This window comes from Mastomys coucha, unplaced genomic scaffold (genome assembly GCF_008632895.1).
Source record: "Mastomys coucha isolate ucsf_1 unplaced genomic scaffold, UCSF_Mcou_1 pScaffold22, whole genome shotgun sequence".
Taxonomy (NCBI): domain Eukaryota; kingdom Metazoa; phylum Chordata; class Mammalia; order Rodentia; family Muridae; genus Mastomys; species Mastomys coucha.
Window position 1 is genome coordinate 85,068,873 of NW_022196905.1, and position 19,664 is coordinate 85,088,536.

Here is a 19,664-nt window from a genome sequence, read left to right on the forward strand (position 1 = left end):
ATTGGTTGTTCCTTGAACCAATAGTAAGTGACAGTCTATCCTCTGATTGTTCCTTGAAGCAATAGGAAGTGACTTTCTATACCCCTTCCTCTCGCTCATTCTGGTTTAAAGTCTATTTGGTCAGATCTGTGACACCTGCTTTTTACTAGGTCCATTTGCTTGGAATGTATCTCCTATACTCTTACCAGAAGGGTTTTCTGTCTTTTGCAGTGAGGTGCAATTTTTGGAGTCAGCAAATAGATGCTTTCTGCTTTTTAATCTAATCTATAAATCTGTGCTTTTTTTTTTTTTTTAAAGTTTTTTGAGACAGGGTTTCTCTGTGTAGCCCACCTGTCCTGGAACTCACTCTGTAGACCAGGCTGGCCTCGAACTCACAAATCCACCTGCCTCTGCCTCCCAAGCACTGGGATCAAAGGCGTGTGCCACCACTGCCTGGCAGATCTGTGCCATTTGATTGGGGAATTTAGGCCAACAATATTCAGGGTTGTGATTGAAATATGTGTATTGAGGGCTGGAGAGATGGCTCAGGGGTTAAGACTACTGGATGCTCTTCTAGAGGACCTGGGTTTGATTCCTTATATCCACATCACAGTTCACAACCACCTATAACTTCAGTTCTAGGAGATCTGATGCCCTCTCTGGCTTCCTTGGGCTCTAGGCATGCTTGTGGTATATAGACACATAGGTACAAAACATCCATACACATAAAATAAATTAAATTTTTTTATCTTATGTGTAGGTGTATTTTATATATAGGTATATGTGTGTATGTATTTTGTATATTTTATTTTGCCTGCATTTATGTCTGTATATCATACATGTGTCTAGTGACTGCCTTGGGAAAGTGTGTTGGGTCCCCTAGAACTGGAATTGTAAGTGGTTGTGAACTACCATGTGGGTGCTAGAAATTGAGCCCAGGTCCTCTGGAAGAGCAGCCTGTTCTGCTAACCACTGAGTTATCTCTCCAGCTCCAAAATAAATGTTCTAAAGGGAAGGTGTGCTCTGAATGCTATTATTCTGTTGGTTTGCCAGTGCTTGGCTCCCTCCCTTCCTCTTTTGCTTAACTCTTTTTTGTAATGTGGTTTGGTCTTCCCTGTAGTCTCTTAGATAGGCCTGTTTTTCTTCTTACTCCAAAGACTTCCTTCGAGTATTTTCTGTAGAGCTGGTTTAATGCTCATAACCTTCTTTATAATGAAAGGTTTTCATTTTCCCTTCAATTGTAAGAGCTTTGTTGAGTATAGCAGTTAGGTTGGCAGCTGGCTTTCAGAATTTGGAATCCATCATTCCAAGTTCTTCTGGCATTTAACGTTTCTGTTAAATCAGCTGCTGCTACCCCAACTGCTCTGCTATGTGCATGCATGACTTGGATTTCTTTTTCTGCTATCAATACTCTTCTTTCGTTCTCTATATGCAAAGCTTTAATTGTAGTATGGTGAGGGGAGGTTTTCTCTAGTGGTCTTGAACTTTTGGTGTCCCAAGTACTTCCTGTATCTGATTTTGGCATCTCCTTTTCTTCTTTTTTCTCTTTTCTTTTCTTATCTTTTCTTTTCTTTTTTTCCCACCTCCCCCCTTCTTATCTTTTCCTATCTTTTCTTTTTCTTTTCATTTATTTATTTATTTTGGTTTTTTGAGACAGTGTTTCTCTGTGTAGCCCTGGCTGTTCTGGTACTCACTCTGTAGACCAGGCTGGCCTCGAACTCAGAAATCTGCCTGCCTCTGCCTCCCAAGTGCTGGGATCAAAGGCGTGTGCCACTACTGCCCGGCGGCATCTCCCTTTCTAACTCTAGGAAGTTTTCTGTTATGGCTCTATTTTAGACGTTTTTCTCTGCTTTTAGAAAGATGTTCTCCTCCTATCATCAATTTGGTCTTTTCTGACTATTAAGTAGGTCTTGAAATTCCCATTGGCACCTTAATTATTATACTGTCTTTTGTCTCTTTTTGATTGTTCCTGTTCCTCTGAGCTTGATAGTCTGTCTTCTCCTTAAAAAAAGAAAAGAAAAAAAATCTAAAATTATTTTATGCTATGATGTTTTGCCCACATATATGCCTAGTGCCCTCAGGGTCCAGAAGGCAATGGATCCTCTGGAACTGATGCTATAGAAGGTGGTGAGCTGCCATTTGAGGAATTGAATCCTGGTCCTCTGGAGGAACAGTCAGTGTGCACCTGTCTTCCCCCAAGAATTTCCATGGAGCTTTTTGTTAGACATGTTAACGTTTGGTTTTTAAGGTGCTTTGGTTTCTTAGCTTTGATTCGACTCTAGCTGCCTTTCCTCCATTGAACAAGGTAAGCATTAGGAAGCAGAATGGAAATGTTCTTCCCTGTCAGGTTCAATGATTTGAAGCAGGATTTATTATAGCAAATTATCATCAAGCTAATTGCTTGACAGCCTCTCTCCGCACTGCTGGCTGGCGCCACAGAGCTGATCTACTATGCTGATAATGGGCTAAGAGAGGCAGGCATGAGGAATTCCACTACCCCAAAACCATCCTTGAGTTTCAGCGAGTATACCCAACACGTACATCAGTGCTTTCAGAGCATATAGGGTAAACCAGGTTGCCCAGGTTCAAGTACCATTGGTACTATTTGTTAGTTTTGTGACCTTGGGCAAATTTTCATTGTTTTGTGTCTAAGACTGTTCAGTTGTAAAATGAGAATAATAATCATAATAAATAGCCTCCCTTGTAGAGTTATTGATAATATTAAAACAAAATTCCAGCCTGGCAGTGGTGGCGTATGGCCTTGGGAGGCAGAGGCAGGTGGATTTCTGAGTTCAAGGCCAGCCTGGTCTGCAGAGTGAGTTCCAGGACATCCAAAGCTACACAGAGAAACCCTGTCTCGAAAAACGAAACAAACAAAACAAAAATTCCAGGTTGGAAATTTGGCTTATTTAGTGTTAGCTTATTCGGTAGAGTCCTTACCTAGTTTGCACAAAATGCTTGTTTTGGTCCCCAGCATCACACAAATTGGGTATAGTAGTGCCTGTTTGTGATTGCAGCACATGAAGGCCTAAGCAGAAGGATCAGAGGTTCAAAGCAGTCGTCTACTGTACAGTAAGTTAGAGGCCAGCCTAGGTTATTGCACCCTGTTTCACACAAAACAGAACCAAATGCTCTATATGGCACTTTGTGTTCTTTGATATGCAGTAAGTACTGTACGAATAGCTAAGAAAGTATGTAAGAGGAGCTAGTGTGTTCTGATATGCAGTAAGTACTCTACGAATAACTAAGGATATATGTAAGAGGAGCTAGGGTGTTCTGTTGGCGTTTTGGAGTTTTGTTTTTTTGTTTTGCTTTTTTTTTTTTTTTCTGAGACAGGGTTTCTCTGTGTAGCACTGGCTGTCCTGGAACTCACTCTGTAGACCAGGCTGGCCTCGAACTTAGATCTGCTGTTTTTTTTTTTTTACTTTGCCTATTTTTGTGATGTGGTAGCTTTGTTCCATGATACTGTTTCTCCAGAGTTTTTGTCCATAGAGCTAAGTTCTGAACATAAGTGTAATTCCTTGACCTAATTCTTAACACTAACTATAACTCTGGGTTGTTGGGGACTTTAAGGGGATAACAGCTTAATGCCTTGTCCTTCCTTCTGGCCACTCACATTTTTATAAGGAGAGTTCCTTGGTTTCCCCAAAGAATTATAGACTATGAAGAGAGAGTAAGAACAGGGTTGAGCCGGGCAGTGGTGGCGCACGCCTTTGATCCCAGCACTTGGGAGGCAGAGGCAGGCAGATTTCTGAGTTTGAGGCCAACCTGGTCTACAGAGTGAGTACCAGGACAGCCAGGGCTATACAGAGAAACCCTGTCTTGAAAAACAAAAACAATAACAAAACAAAAACAAACAAAACAACAACAACAAAAAGAACAGGGTTGATTTGGTTGCTTTGGGCCAGAAGCCTAGAGGCAGAATGAAATGAAGTGGGCTGTTGACTGTCATCACTGACGTCAGCAGTGAAAATCATGCCTTTTGATTTCTGTCTCATCAGTCGCATGTGTCCTATAATCATCAGACAGGAAGGGGTGATACTTTGGCCTTACCCGGCATCTTCACTTTATCTCATCAACCCTGTTAGTGCTGAAGTGCCATCAGATTGACCAAAAAAAAAATGAAAAAATGTTCACCCAAGTGCAAAGTTGCATTGGCTTATTTGCCAATGAGTTCACTCGCCCGGAGCGTCCTGGAAAACCTGACTCCTTCAGACACTCTAGAGTTCTCCAATAAATACAGTTTCCTATGATCGTAAAAGAAAATGGACTGGAAGAGATAAAATGAGCTCATCAGGTTCCTTTCTCAGCTCGCTGGTCAGTTTTCTTTCAGCCAGGAGTCTGCATGTGAGCATTCACAAAGTTCAACTAAGCTAATTCTGAAAGTCACCATGGTTGACTGAAGCCTTTTGAAAATCACCTGCATGTCATCATCCCTGTGGCCATTGTCACTCTCACTATTGTGATCCATTTGACAATGCTCTGTCTTCCAAAGATACAGCACAGCAGCTGGGGAAGTGGCTAAGTTGTTAAGTCAGTGCCTGTCACCAAAGCATGAAGTCGGATCCTAAGCATGTATGTAGAACCTACTCATCAGTTACCCAGTGCTTGGATTTGGGGACACAGACATGCAGGACCTTGGGACCTCATCTGGGGTCAGTGAGAGACAAGATCTTTTTTTTTTTTTTTTTTTTTTTTTTTTTTTTTTTTTTTTTTGGTTTCTCTGTATAGCCCTGGCTGTCCTGGAACTCACTCTGTAGACCAGGCTATCCTGGAACTCAGAAATCCACCTGCCTCTGCCTCCCAAGTGCTGGGATTAAAGGCATGCACCACTACAGCCTGGCTGAGAGATGTGATCTTAAAACAGAGGAAGGTAGAGACTAATCAAGGAAGAATACTGGACATAGACTTTTGTTGTTGTTGGTTTTGGTGTTTTTTTTTTTTTTTTCAAGATAGGGTTTCTCTGTGTACCCCTGGCTGTCCTAGAACTCACTCTGAAGTTCCTCTGCCTCCTAAGTGCTGGGATCAAAGGTGTGTGCCACCACTACCACTATAGAGCTGGACACAGCCCTCTCACTTCCACATACACTCATCCCCACACACCCACATGAACATGTCTATGCATGCACACACACACACACACAAACACATACACACACTTTGAATTCTATAAGCGATACGTGAAAAGTATCATTTCTTCTGAACCTTTTATGTGATTTTTTTTTAATAATGCCTAACTTACTGAAAAAGCTTCTGATATAAGCCAGCAATCGTTGTCTGTACCTGGGGCTCACAATAAACAAGCATGCTTGTCCTCAAGCAGCAGACATTCTTGTGAGCACAGGCAAAAGACAGTCCATACAACATGCACACAGTTAAATGTGGACCGTGTATAGCATGTTGGAAGTTGGCGAATGCTCTAGAAAAAGGAAAGCAGGTCAGACACCAAGAGGCTCTTTTTGTCTCCTCCATTCACAAAATTCCTTACATTCCTCCTGAGGGTATTAAGGACAAACTTCTCATTTTCAAAAACTTACTGAGGGAGAGGTCTTTGAGCTTTGGGAATATGTCGTAAATATGCAGTCAAGAGGGTTGACAGGCATCCAAATCCACCTTACATACAAACTCCATCTGTCCCCAACTCCTAGAGAAAGGTAAACGTGCTGAACTCAGCCAAAGAGTAGAAATCAAGTAAAGAAACCAGGCTTTTGCTTTTGGTGCAGTTTTTCCACCTCAGATGTCATCTCTAATTGTAAACAGGCGGCCTGAGAGGACATGTGCAAATCATTAAGGAAAATCTTTCAGTTGCTGAGGCTGTCCATCACATTCTTTGGCAGGGTAACATGAAACCCTCCAGTCTTTGGGTTTATTTTTGAAAAGGTGCTCGGAAACTAGGGTATGCTGCTTTCAGGGAAAATAGAAAATAAAAACATCATAATCTGTCAAAGACTCATCTAGTATATCATCTTTAATTCCCTTTTCACCACAACAAAAAAATGACATGGGAAGATACACGATGATGCTCTGGACCAGGATCCTCCAAAGCTGAGGCACAGTGTGTCATGGTAAGGGACTCGCTCACAGTTATTTTGCCAGGCAAGCCCCACCCTTCTGGTCTGAGGGTTCCACAATATTGCTTCCAGAGTAGATGTTAGTTAATCCCTCTTCTAACAAGGGCAACACCACTGGTTGCCAAAGGAGCTAGGCAAGGAAACGGGGAGTGAAGATGTTTGCAAACGCATCCCAGATGTGCACTAGAACTCTGAAGTGAGAGCAACTCTTACCTGAGCTATGGGTGGTGGACAGGGAAGCAAGCAGTCCTGTGTGTCTGGTTCCTCTGCGAAATGAAGAGGATTCACAGACATTCCAGTGGGAGATGCTTTTCTGCATCAAAATTGTCTACAGTGATTGTGAAAGGTATCTGTACTTGACAGCTTTCCATTGCTATAACAAAATACAGTCCAGTCCACTTGGCATCCTCAGTACTGAGATTAAAGGTGTGTGTCACCACACCTAGCATAAAAATTAATTTATATTAATATAAATGTATAAAAATTAATATATTATCTTTTAATAATATGATATCAATGTAGATATATTCACATAAATGTGTATTAATATACATATATAATGTATAAACATATATATACATATATATATATATATTATAACTACTCTCTCTTGAGAACTTCATTAATGCTTTTCAAGGTAGGACTCCCAGTGGCTCAGTCCATTACTTTAGTCCATTAGATTCTTCCTAAGACTCTTCCTAAAGGTTACAAGCTTGTGCATGTGCACACACACAGACACACAGACACACACATACATATACTCACACACACACTCATACATATACATACATACGCACTCCACCCCACCCCTGCCAGGATTATCACACTGAAGGCAGCATCTGACACACAAACTCTGAGGGCCACACACTCTATGAGTGCCACAGCTACCTGACTGGAGGACCCCAGGTTTTGCTGTCCTGCCTGTGAGAGACAACCTGACTACCTATGACGACTGAGAGGGAAGAGACACTCTGTTGCCTCACTCTCTTCTGGTTGTGATGAAGGAGGGGAGAGCAGTCCTTTCTCTCAGGGACTGTGCTGAGTGGGCTCTACTGATATCACCATCCCCAGGCCCCACACCAGCTAGGAATCAGGCATTTAGCAGGTTGTGTGGAGTCACTAGTGAATGTCAGTGTGAATCACAGGGAATGATGGGTGATGTAGAGGCTTTGGGGTCATCTCCCACAGGGTAGACCTACCTGTTCCCTGCCATCCCACTACATGCTATGAGATGCTTAACAGTTACTCTTACCCTCCTTGTCTATAAGGCTGGGCTAATAATTACAGTGTTTTAGTGATGATTCAAGAACATGACTTCGTCACTACAGGCACAGTGACAATTGTGGTGAACTACAGGTTTAACCACAAGCAATTGCTGCTTTTGTAGTGGACCAAAGTCAGAGGTCACATGCTGCGATCTCATTCTGTGACGGGGCACCCCCCCATCACCACACCTACTGGAGACTTAACCTAGAACTTCACACCTGCTAAGCAAGCACTGGGACCACCGAGCCACACCTCAGGCACCAGCATCAATTCTTTGTAGATGCCACAGTGGCTTGCTTTCTCAGCTCACGAGTTGTAAAAGGACAGGCACTTTAACTCAGCATAACTTAGAGAGGTTTTTCCTTGCCTGTTTTAGTTTTCCTAGAAATTCACCAAGGTTTCTATTACTATATAGCAGAGCATCCATGAAAATACGTGCTGTATATATAGTTCTTAAAATCGACAACCTGGGGCCTGAGAGATGGCTCAGTGGCTAAGAGCACCACTGGCTGCTCTTCCAGAGGTCATGAGTTCCCAGCAACCACATGGTGGCTCACAACCATCTATAGGGGGATCTGATGCCCACTTCAGATAGGCGGATGATATACATGCAGTAGAGCACACATATATTAAATACATAAATAATTAAAAAAATAAAAACAACCTGTTGAGAGTATCATCAGGAAGAACTTGAAAAGATGCCCAGGGAGCTTAGGCCTACAGAGCCAGACTAGCAGGGCACTGCTGTTGACTTAAGAGGATTTGAACTATCCCCCTTGAACCCCCGCCAACCCCTGGGAATATTGTTGTTTGGAGAATGGCATTCCCAGTAGAAGGATGCTGGAGATAGACAGATGTCAGGTGTAACCGTTTAAGTGAAATCCTTCTCATTTTGAAGCATACCGACATCTTGGAGACACTTTAGATTTTCTCCGTGTCTGAGCTGTGTCTGCCGCTGAGTGTGTCTTACAGCGTCCTTTGTGAGGGTGGTAGGGTATCTGTGTGTGTTTAGTTTTTCCTCACCTAAGAAATGATCCGAAATCAATCTCCAGTCTTTTTCAAGGAAGTTCATGAATTGTCTGTGAATTTTCAATGTTTCCTCACACACCATAGCATCCCAGACAAACGAAATCCATTTACATACCCACGGACTCAGACGCACTTGGAGCCCCATTTTCTGCGTGCGTTGTTCTCTCTTTGTGTCTATGGTTACTGTTAAGCTGACCCCTACAGTCTGGGGCAAATACCAAACTTGAATCAAGCGCTGACTAGCCATACAGCTGCAAAGGATTGCCGTTTCAGGGCGTACAATGGCTTCAGCTGGCTGGGTGTTAGGGAGCCTGGGACAGCCCTGCCCACAGGTGGGCTGCAATGCCCACTTCACTGGCGTTGAAAATGCAATGTTTTGTCTCTTTCTTTTTTTCAGTAGCTTTATCTATTTTCACATCTGATGTGATTTTTTTTTCCTCCAATATTGGATTTCATTGTTCAGAACGGTGACTGTAAAAAGATCTTTGTATTTGTGTTTCCTTGTCTCCTAGTCTGTAAGAAAGCTTGCAAAAAGCCATAGCTAATTAAAAATTGAGTTCCATCAGCTGCATACACACACACACACAAACACACACACACACACACACACACACACACACACACACACACACGCGCGGGCGCGCGCCTTGCCTTCCTTGCACACCGAGTTTGAGTGTTTGAGGACCCTGGGGCGGTGCCGTGGGCGGGCAGAGAGTGTTCCTAACTCGACAAACAGCTCTAAGGTGCCTGGAGCAGGGTGGCCCGCGAGCTCGGTAGAAACCGGCTCTCTGGTTCTGGCCAGAGAGTGGACGTCCCTGCCATCAGGGGGCCAGCTCCTGTCAGCCAGGCCGGCAGACGATTGGCTGGGGAGAGGCAGTAATTCGAACTGCCTTGGTACTTAGCTAATCAGGGCAGCGCAGGTTCCAGGAGCTGAGAGGTGCCTGGTGTCAGACACCTGCGTCTTAGCTCTGCCTTCCTGGAGCTGGCTGCTCCAGTCTGCAGTCGGCCCCTGTGCCACCTTGCCCAAGCCTCCAAGGCCGGGTGGACCAGCTTGGCTGTGTGTCACGCCGGACAGACGTATCCAGCAGATAACTGAGGACAACGGAGATACCTGAGTTTCCACTTCAGTGAGGTAAGGTCCGATTCAGTCGGTTATTTCTCCCCAACGTGACTTCTCCAGTGATCTCAAAAAGTATGGAGACGATAAACTAAGGAGAGACAGAGCCTTTATGATGAAACTGATGTGTCCAGCTGGCAGATAAGCCAGCAAGATGATACGATGAGAGCTGAGCTGAAAAGGGTGAGCGGGACCTGACAGACTGCAGCGACCCTTGCCACTCTGTACACTTACTGCCACTGGGCGAGAACTCACTCCATGAGAGTAAAGGGACTTTTAATTAAAGCAAATAGATCTATATACCGACTTTTGAGAAAATACAAAGTGAGGCTAGACATCTTGGTGGTTCCAGGGTCTGACCTCCAGGCTTCCTATTCTGATCTGAGCTGGTTTTCAGTTCTCTTTAGCTGGTGTGAAGGGAGGGCACATCTCATTTCCAGGTTCATCCAGCACAGGTGACTTGGCAAATTCTACTTTAGAGAGGGAATTGGATAGTATCACCTGTGACTCTCCCTGTGATCCAGAAGTCAGACTCCAGACTAAACTGGAACAGTAAAGATGCTTAGGAATGGTGGGCCCTGACTCTGCTTATACCTCCTCTCATATGATCACACTAATAATTGTTTGACCAGTCCTTCCAGGACCATCCTTAGTTCCCACTTGGGCAGCCATTAGAGTGCTTGTTATTTGAGGAGTTGGCGGAAAAAGATTAGTGGGTTCGAAACCAGTGCTGCCTGTTTCCGCTCTGACTAGCAGGAGTAGTCTAATCTTGGGTTTTAATTTGCTTTTAATGAAAATAGTTTACAAGTAGGTAGGGGTCCTTTTATAAGTCAAGGGATTCTAAACTGATGTTGAACTCCTCCACACAGGGAGATGTTTACCGTTTGCCAGAGATTCTAGTCAAGTAGGAAACCACGGTGGGGAAGACAGATAAAGGGAAGGTAGCAAGCATTCAGAGAGCCTGCAAGCAGAAACACTACGCTAATCATCCTGAGATGTATTTTCTCCAGTGTTTTAATCAGTTGGAGTTTCCCATCTCTTCTTTAGCTAGCCTGTCTTTATAAAAACATTTCCCTATAGCAGCAACATAGAAGCAATGAATGTGAATACCAAATATGATTGCTTTGACCAGTAAAAGCCCCGGTGGGACAACAGCAGGGTCAGGTAAAACATGATCACCACACAGGCATGTTACTATAATACGTGTGTGCTTGCTAGACTCGGTTGATGAGAGTTTAAAATATAGGTTGATGTGTAGGTAGTAAGATAATACCAAGTGCTGGGAGACTTGGAAAGAAATGGGCACTGAAGTCGAAGTAGATGGCAAATATCCAGCATCGGCTCTTATGTTAAAATTCCACCCCTGGCTTATGAATTATGACCAAGAAAATATAGAAATCAATAGCGGTGTTCAGAAATAAGGGTCAGTCAGTTTTGTATTGGAAGGAAGCAATGCGATCTTTAGTCAGTATTCTTTGAAAAAAAAAAGTCACCATAAAAATATCAGTGTTTTTAAAAGATACCGAAAGGAGAAAGTCAATTGAAAAACTCTAATTTCATACTGTGCATGGAAAGTCCCTGTACACTTGTGCAGAGTAGGAGGATACCACAAATATATAACTGAACACAATCAGTAGTAACTGGGGTGGACACATAGCTATTTCATTCCAAGAACAGTATCTTTAGAGAGCTAGATTGGGGGGTATGGGGATTAAGTATCTAAATTTATTGTTTCCCTGGAGACGACCATTTTTAAAAGTCTCCTTCCTGGAGCTGTGGAATGCCTGCTTACTCCCTCCTTGGCTGTGTGGTGCTGTGGACAACACACAATGGAGCTCAATAGAACTGCCCAGCCCCCTCCCCACATGGTGCGCCCCACTGGCTGGCTTGAAAGGTTCAGCCCTAGGAACAGAAGGCTACAGCTGGCAGATACTTCCTCTTAAACCACTTTCCTCTGCCTCTGCCACTGTGCCTGGTCGTTGAGAGCCCAGGGAGGCCCAGGAGTTCAAAAGCTGAATAGCTGGCCAGAGTCCTCTGTATGATTCAGCCAAGGCATCTGGTAGGTAAACTGAGGTTCAGCCACCCTGGACATAGCAGCATCCCCCCCCCCCACACACACACCCAGCTGCTGGGCTTCATTAAAAATGTCACCGACTGTCATCTGGTTGAACCAAATCTTTCTAGGCATGCTTTTATAAACAGACAAACCACACAGTAATTCAAATGGTTCTATTCTGGGACAGTTGGGAAACTGTCCTCTCAGATGGGAGATTTTGGAAGGCAAAAGTACGATGAACAGACCAGATTCTGGGGTGAAAGCCAAAGGCCAGGGCAGCAGTGTTATCTGTGGCAAACCCGCTAACCCCACAGACAGAAGAGCCCTCCACAACCAGATGTGCTCAGAGGAAACTGGGAGTTGCCTCTGCTGTCCCTGCTTGGTCAGGTGAGCACTGGCGACCGGCTCCAAGGACAACTGCTTTAGTGCTGCCGGCCAAGAAAACGCTGGGCTGGAATGTAAATGAACTCCACCCTGAGAAGCTATGGCTTGCTTTGTTTTTTTGTTGTTGTTTTACTGGGTTCCAAAACTCCACCATGAGCAATAAAGCTCTTGGGACTGGGAAGCCTTCGGGTCAGCACTGGGGGACAGCCATGCAGGTAGTGGGAGGCGAGCAGCCAGCTTCCGCCCTTATCTTTTGGTTCTCAGCAGCCGAGGGTTTAGTGACCTTACTTTTAGGCCACCATTTCTCGGTTTCTCATTCATCACGCTTCACTGACGTCTTCATCTGATAGCAGGTCTGTCAGGATCATTATCCTACTTTGGAAGACAGAGAAAGGGACCAAGCATTTGCTTAGTTATTGATAACAAGGTGGAATAAAAAATACCAGCTGCTTTCTCTTCTTCCCTTCCTTCCCTCTTCAATGTAGCCCAGGCTGTCCCCAAACTTAATAAATAAATAAAGATGACCTTGGACTTGTGATCCTCTTGCCTTGCCTGGTCCCAGCTGGTTTTCTTTCCTTTCTTCCTTCCTTCCTTCCTCCCCCGCCCCCTTTCTAAAAAGTGGAATTAGAAATCCTTCAACTTTTCTTTCCCCTAGCCCTTCTGTCTTGGCCCTAAATCTGCTTCCATAAGAAGAATACCGGTGCCCTGGTGTGAGGCAAAGCTTAAAGACAAATGATCGGTTACAGTGGGGTGTGTCTGTGGGTGTATACACAGGTGTGCCCACCTGGAGCCACATCTAAGTGAGGTGGCACCCTTTCCCTGGAAATGTATGATCCTGTCATTTATAACAAATTTTCACCAGGGCGCCTTGACCAGAGAGGCCAATGTAGGAACTGCGGGAGAGCCAGTCTGAAGGGGGTTGGGGGAGCTGCCTCTGAAGGTATGCCAGGAATGTTAATGGTATGCCTGAGTGGCGGGCTTCAGAGATCCAGCTTGGCCTGAGAACTGTTCTTGTGGCCATCTGTTGTGGCCTAAAAGTCTCATAGCAACGGTGGTGTCTCAAGAATGGAGCCCCCCCTTTGTAAATTAAAATTAACTAACACAAAACCCAAAATTGCTCCACTGCCCAAGAAGAATCGGGACAGGATTCGGATTCTTTCTGCAGAATGATGAGCGTTTCAGGAAGAAAAGCCCCCGCATCCTTAATTTCTGTTCTTTAAATGAGCAATTTGTACTTGCTTTTGAGGTCTTCATTTTTCCTCCCCAGGGGTAGAGTGCTTCTTTTTTCTTTTTTTTAAGAAGGGAGTAGAAACCTAGTTGCTCAAAGCTATGAGCAAAATAATTGGCAAAAATAAAAATATTGCTTGATTTAAAAAAAATGGTGAAAGTGTTGTGATTTCCTGGCATTTGTTGTTCTTCATAATCCAGTCAGCAGCAGCATGCATCCCCACCTCCTTTGTAATACTGTGAGCTTTTTAGCTCTGCCCTTTAGTAGATGAAAGGAACTTAAGATTAATTTTATTGTGGCATTATATGTGCCCAAGGAGGGAATGTCTTGAATCTGGCAACTGTGGACCTTAGGAAGGAAAAGAAGTAATGGTTGTAGTTTCACATGTGCACTGGCTCTGCTGTTGTATTACTATAGAAACCACTCTCAGGAGAATGTCGACATCTCCAAGTTTTGTAAAATTTCCCATGGAGGGCACAAAATATTTCAGGTGATTTTTGACTATGTGCATACAATTTTTAAAAATAACTTATTTATTTTTATTTTATGCACATTGGCTATGTGACTGTATGTATATCTGTGTGAGGGTGTCAGATCCCTGGAACTGGAGTTACCATGTGAGCTGCCATGTGGATATGTGGATGCTGGGAATTGAACTCAGGTCCTCTGGAAGAGCAGCTAGTGCTCTTAACCACTGAGCCATCTCTCCAGCTCTCTGAGTATACAAATTTTGAACACAGACACACATGCATTAGTAAGTTGATTCCTGAAATGTGTTTATTCAGGTTCAGTGTCCCACCCTGATGGTTTAGGGCAGTCCCACTGACCCCCCATCTCCCCCCCAAAAAGGGCACTGGCTAAGTTTGTTTTCTGGAATGTGAGTTCCTAGGGATGGCAGACTCTCTGTGAAAGGCATATCCCACTTGCCTACTCTGGCCCTGTTCTCTCTTATGTAAAATTTAAACAGTGGATACTTATGGAGAGACTGGCCATGTATTAGTTGTCTTTCTAGATACTGGATTTAGAGTTGTGAACAACGGCTGGAGAGATGGCTCAGTGGTTAAGAGCACTGGCTACTCTTCCAGAGATCCTTAGTTCAACTCCCAGCACCCACATGGTGGCTCACAACCATCTGTAATGGGATCGGATGCCCTCTTCTGGTGTACATGAAAACAGCTACCATGTACTCATGTAAATAAAATGAATAAATCTTTAGGGTTGTGAACAAAAGTGAACATTCTAGTCAAGGATCACAGATAATGAACCAAAAAAAAAAATCATTCAGTTGTGCTGATGGATTTGAAAATAGTCATTTCTGCAGGGAAACAGAACAGAAGTGGAATCTGTATATATAGTGATATAATACGATGTGAGATATATAGATATAGATATATAATGTGAGATGTGTGAATGTGTGTGTGTGTGTGTAGGCCTGAAGGACAGAATAGCATTTACATAGGGAAGTGTTGTTGGAAGAGCTGGGCAGCCAATGAGGGATGAGCTGGGCAACCAATGAACCAATGAGCAAGGAGCTGGTTGCCTCTGGAGAAAACATTAGAGAAGGTGGGTCATTGTAGAAGCCTCTGTCAGTGCCTGTTGGGACTTCCCTCAGAGAACAGTTGTTAAGTATTCAATGATGGAATTTGTTATTCATAATGCCTGGCCCTGAGAAACCCTTCATACTTGCTAGCTATTGTTCATTCATTTATTGCTGCTGTGCCTGAGGTTCAGAGGCAGAACGAGCTAGTATATCGCATAGAGTTGTGGGTCTGTCCAAAAATGCATCAGTTGCCACCAGAAATGTTGCAAGAAAAACTGTTGACCCGTAGGCCAAGGGATTCTTGAGCATTTGCTTGAGAATTTGGCTTATAAGATCTTATCGTAGCATCCCTTGTGAAGATTAAGCTCAGGCCTTGGACTCTTAAACTACTCACTTCCCTTGGTTGGTCAGTTCTCAACCCTCTCTTCTCATGTATAGAAGGAAAAACTTATTTAGAAAAAAGCCGGCCTGGAGCTGGGAGGTTGCTAAACATTGGCTGTGTAATTGTGAGGATCAGAGTTCAGATGCCCAGAAACCCAAGTAAATGAAATGCCAGCCGGTGTGGCCACCTGCTTGTAATTTCAGCGGCAGAAGGCAGAGACAGGGAACAAGAGCAACCTAGCTAGTGAGAGTCTATATCAGTAAACTCAGGACTTAAATCAGAGACCCCACCTTAGGGAATAAGGAGAGGGATGGAGCATGGGTCTTCATATGAACTTCCAGGTCTCCACAATATGCTCCCACACATATACAAAACAAAACCAGCCCATGTATGCACAAACTTGTAACACACACACAAAAAAAATGGAGGTGGAAAAGGAAACTGCCATTGTTTAAGAGAAGTCATTGTTCTTATGCAAATGCTAAGTTTGCACTCTCAGGGTCAAGTATATTTATATCAGGTACCAATTTCCGCTACAAAGGCTGCTGGTTCTCACTGATGTTCTCCGGTCTCACATGGGGATGTCTGAGTCTTGATAGCGATGATCCCTGCCCTAGGCCACAAGATGAATTGGGAGGACCTTGTGGCAGATATAATGACTAAGAATTAGAGTGTTTCTCATCCTGCATAAAAACCTCCCAGAAACGTTCGAAGACCTTTCAGAATGATCATATAGACATCCCCGCTTTAAATGCCCGAATCCGGTTGTATTGACTTCTTTCTGTGAACTTGAAGAAGTTAGTCCTAAGTCATGGCCAGTGAACACTGGCTCAAGCTTCAAGAAGACAGAGAATTTTTCCTTCTAAACACATGCAGACTAAGTTGGTCAGGATGACCCTTGCTCCAGAGCCAGGCCAAATACATGCTCAGTGAAGAGTCTATGTAAAACCATGAGCCTTCATCGTGGGCAATGTCCTCAGAGAGGCAAGCACTTCAGTCACCTGAGGGGTTCTCAGATATTTGGATGAGAGCCTGACTCCCAGTGTCCCTTCCAAATCTGAGTTTCCCCACAGTTTCTGAAGACTAGATTCTTCTGGAACGGTCACCCGGAGTTGTATTTAGCTCAAACGTTAGTTCTGAGAGCAGGAAGTTACTGAGGAGAGCAGCTTTGATTTACTTCAGGTCAGTGGCCAGGGGAGTCATCCTCTTGTGGTGGCCACCCAGGTCTAGCTGCCTGGAGCCCTCGATGATGCTGTGTGCCTTTGTAGTTCCCAAGGCCAGTGAGTGGTCACATCACAGCAGCCGGCTGCCAGCTACCTGTTAAGATCAGTGGTAGAGTTCACGTTCTTTTCTGAACTAACATGAATGTATTACTTATTGTCTTCTGAACGGCTTACCCAAAACACTAGCTGTCAATGTAGCCATAGGACAAAGTGATGACTTCTATTCCCGTGTTAAACTATTTCGATATTGTGGTAAGAATTTAATCAAGATCACATGGTGGCTGAGCTGGAATTTGAACTGAGGCTGTCTGCCAGTGGGTAACAGACATGCTAGATTTTGTTCACAAAGCTTTTTGTCTAATGCTATGCCTTCCACACCCTGTTTTGTGGTGCAGGGACTCGAACCCAGAACACTGTGTATGGTAGACGTGTGTTCTACCATGGAGCTACATCCTGAACACCATGTACTTTTTATAATTGTCATAGCTTTCTTGTTGGTTGAGAGGAAAACTGTCATATGCTATATCATTACCTTTTATTGCCCTCTGTGAGGCTAGAGAACATAGCTGATTGATTCCCGGTGCCTAGGTTGGTGCCTGGCACACGCAGATACTCAAATATTTATTGAGTAAATGTGTGTCATGAATGAATAGCAGTAAGGCCCTAGAAATGCCTCTCGGTCCCCAGATGCAGAGACATTTAAAGGATGTGATTGTGCAAAATTCCGTGATGAAAAGTTAAGGGAAAAAAAAACCCAACAACACAAAGACAGAAACTAGGCAGTGAGTGAGACTCTCTGTGAATAAATGTTGATGATTTCATCCTCCATTATATGCTCAGTGACATTTTAATGAGTTAACCACATCAGTACTGGACATACTGCCCCTAGAGGACCCTGGTGTCAAACGAACATGAACACCTGCTGTGTGACGTTTGGAAAAGGAACAAAATGAGATTCTTGAAGAACCCTGTCTCCATAAATCAAGGCCCTCGAGTATGCCTGGGATGTGTGGTTGTTTAGCAAATGCACACAGAGACTCACAGATGTGTAATGGGAGAAAGGACCTGGGGCTGGCCAGCAACCATGTCTGTGGGCCAGCGACTGTGTCTGTGGGAACATTTAAGTACAATGGGTGTCTGGCACAAAGGAAAAGGGATGAGGAGAGAGGAGGGCTGCTTGTGAAACCCGACTGTGGAGAGTGGAGTGGACGTTATGTTGGTGAGTTGGCATTTGTTGTTTGAGCTCACCAAGAAGCTGGCTGAAAAGTCTGGCCCTGGGAGCCAGGTTGCCCACCCCCATTTCAGAACCAAGTGTGTTTCATTGTGTTCTCCAAGGTCTTTGGATGGATGCAGCCCCCTAGCTCTATGACAGGGTGGAAAGAGAACAGCAAAACACCCCAAGAATAAAAACAGTCCTTGAGAACAGCTAGGAAGTCAACCATTCCCAAGAAGTTACTATTACTCATCCCATGATGTGAGTGCCTGTAATGGGAGGCAGGTGGAAGCTCACCCATGGGAAGCTCATCTGTGAGGATGGGAAGGCTCTCTCAACTCCACCTACCTGCTTCATCTTACTAAGGCAGTTCCTGCCAGATGTCACGAGCCCTGATTCGATGTCACCTCTATCTCTTGCTGTTTGTTCTTTTACTTGAAACCCTCGCTTGAAGGGACACTTTGCTCTAACTGGGACTTTGTGGGAACTTGGGCTGTCTGCCTTAATAGTGACTTCTATAGTCAATCTCTACTGGATGTTTCGAGCATCCAGTTTAATGATGTCGTCTGTCTATCTGTCTGTCTATCTGTCATCTATCATGTGCTATTTATTCTTTTTCTCTGGCTTACTATAACAAAACTACAAATACACCTGGGCATGGTGGCACTTGCCTTTAATCCCAACACTTGGGAGGCAGAGACAGGCAGATCCCTGAGTTTGAGGTCAGCCTGGTCTACAGAGCAAGTTTCAGGATAGTCAGGGCTACATAGAGAAACTCTGTCTTTTAAAAGAAAAAAATCACACTAAAAACCCTGAAAATCTGTCTATTTCAGCTCAATCTCTGGGTCATGCAGATCTTGAGAGCAGGCACCTGCAAGTTAGAGGCCTGGGTATGAGCCTCAGTCCTTTTCATTGATAAATCTATAACGTTAGTTAAGTTACTCAGTGTCAGTGAACCATCTTTATCCATCTGAAAAGTGGGGAGAAATCAGTGCCTATCTTATTGAGTTGTTGTTTGGATTCAGTGAGGTAATTTGCTTAAAACACTTGAAATATTGCCTGACACTAATAGGAATTCAAATTATCCCCTCCACCCCCAACCATCTATGTTGAGTGTAGCCTCCAATTTGAGGCAATCCTCCTGCCTCAACCTTTTGAGTGCTGGGATTACAGGCATGCATCACTATGTCCAGCTACCATTAGCTTTATGATTATTTAGAAAGTAGGAAGCTCTGGGCTCTTACGTGGCTTATGTGGTTGCTCGTTTCAGTTGACTTTGACTATCAATCCAGTTACCTCCCTGCTTCCTGGACAACGTGATGCTGGTGGTAATGGCATGGTGAGGCCATTAAGGCTTCAGAATTATCTAAGTTTCCTCTCTAAACCCTTCGCATGAGTTTTCAGCATCATGTTCTCATACAGCATTGCCTAAAGAAGGAGAAAATTCCAGTTTTGTATGTTTTATCAAGATGGAGAAATAGTTTCTGAGGGAATGTTGCTCAGTGGTAGACTGAACTTGTTCAGAATGTGGAGGCCCTGGGTTTTTCCATAGCACCAGAGCAGGAGGAAACGAGGGAGGAGGAGTCCATCTCCCTATCCTCCTCACTGTCAACTCTGCTTCGGGTTTCCTATCTAGTGTTATGTCCCATACCCATGTCTACACTAACAACTACCGAGTCTGATTGTTGTGATTGGTATGGATGAAGCATGACTCTCCTGGGGTCATAAGAGGATCAACATCCTGAGCTCGTGGTCATCTGATACTGCAAGAGAATCGGTTACATGTGCAAGGGAAGAGGGGGCAATGACAGTTGAGTAGTTCAGTTCAGTAGACGGTTGTGACAGTTCAGTCACAAGGACCCATGCTGGCTGAGTGAGTGTGTAGGCCAGGCAAACCAAAGCACTTCTCCAGACTATGTGATTATATTCTGAGTTGAGAAGGAGACAGGGCCACTTCCTTTTGAGGTGGTGACTCTGGGATGGGGTCAACTTGAAGTTCTCCACTCTGCTTGTTTTTTATATATGTATTTCCAGTATATGGATGCATGTATACATACACACAAAACATACATATACATACATTGAATTATGTTGATTATAAATAAAAGTGAAGAGTAGATACATGCATATATACCTTGTTTTCATCTCTCTCTCTCTCTCTCTCTCTCACACACAC

The 19,664-nt window shown here is 44.0% G+C and overlaps 1 protein-coding gene across 2 annotated transcripts in view; it reads left to right on the forward strand.

The window, feature by feature from the left end:
* The window catches only part of Shroom3 (shroom family member 3), a 312,505-nt gene that overhangs the window by 140,883 nt on the left and 151,958 nt on the right, over window positions 1-19,664 (forward strand). Inside the window, exon 1 of one of the 2 annotated variants that reach the window (XM_031391058.1) lies at window positions 9,029-9,477. The exons of the other annotated variant lie outside the window; for it this stretch is intronic. The gene's annotated coding sequence lies outside the window, so the exon portion shown is untranslated. Of the gene's footprint in view, window positions 1-9,028; window positions 9,478-19,664 lie in introns of those variants that run through there. 2 annotated transcript variants of the gene reach the window in all.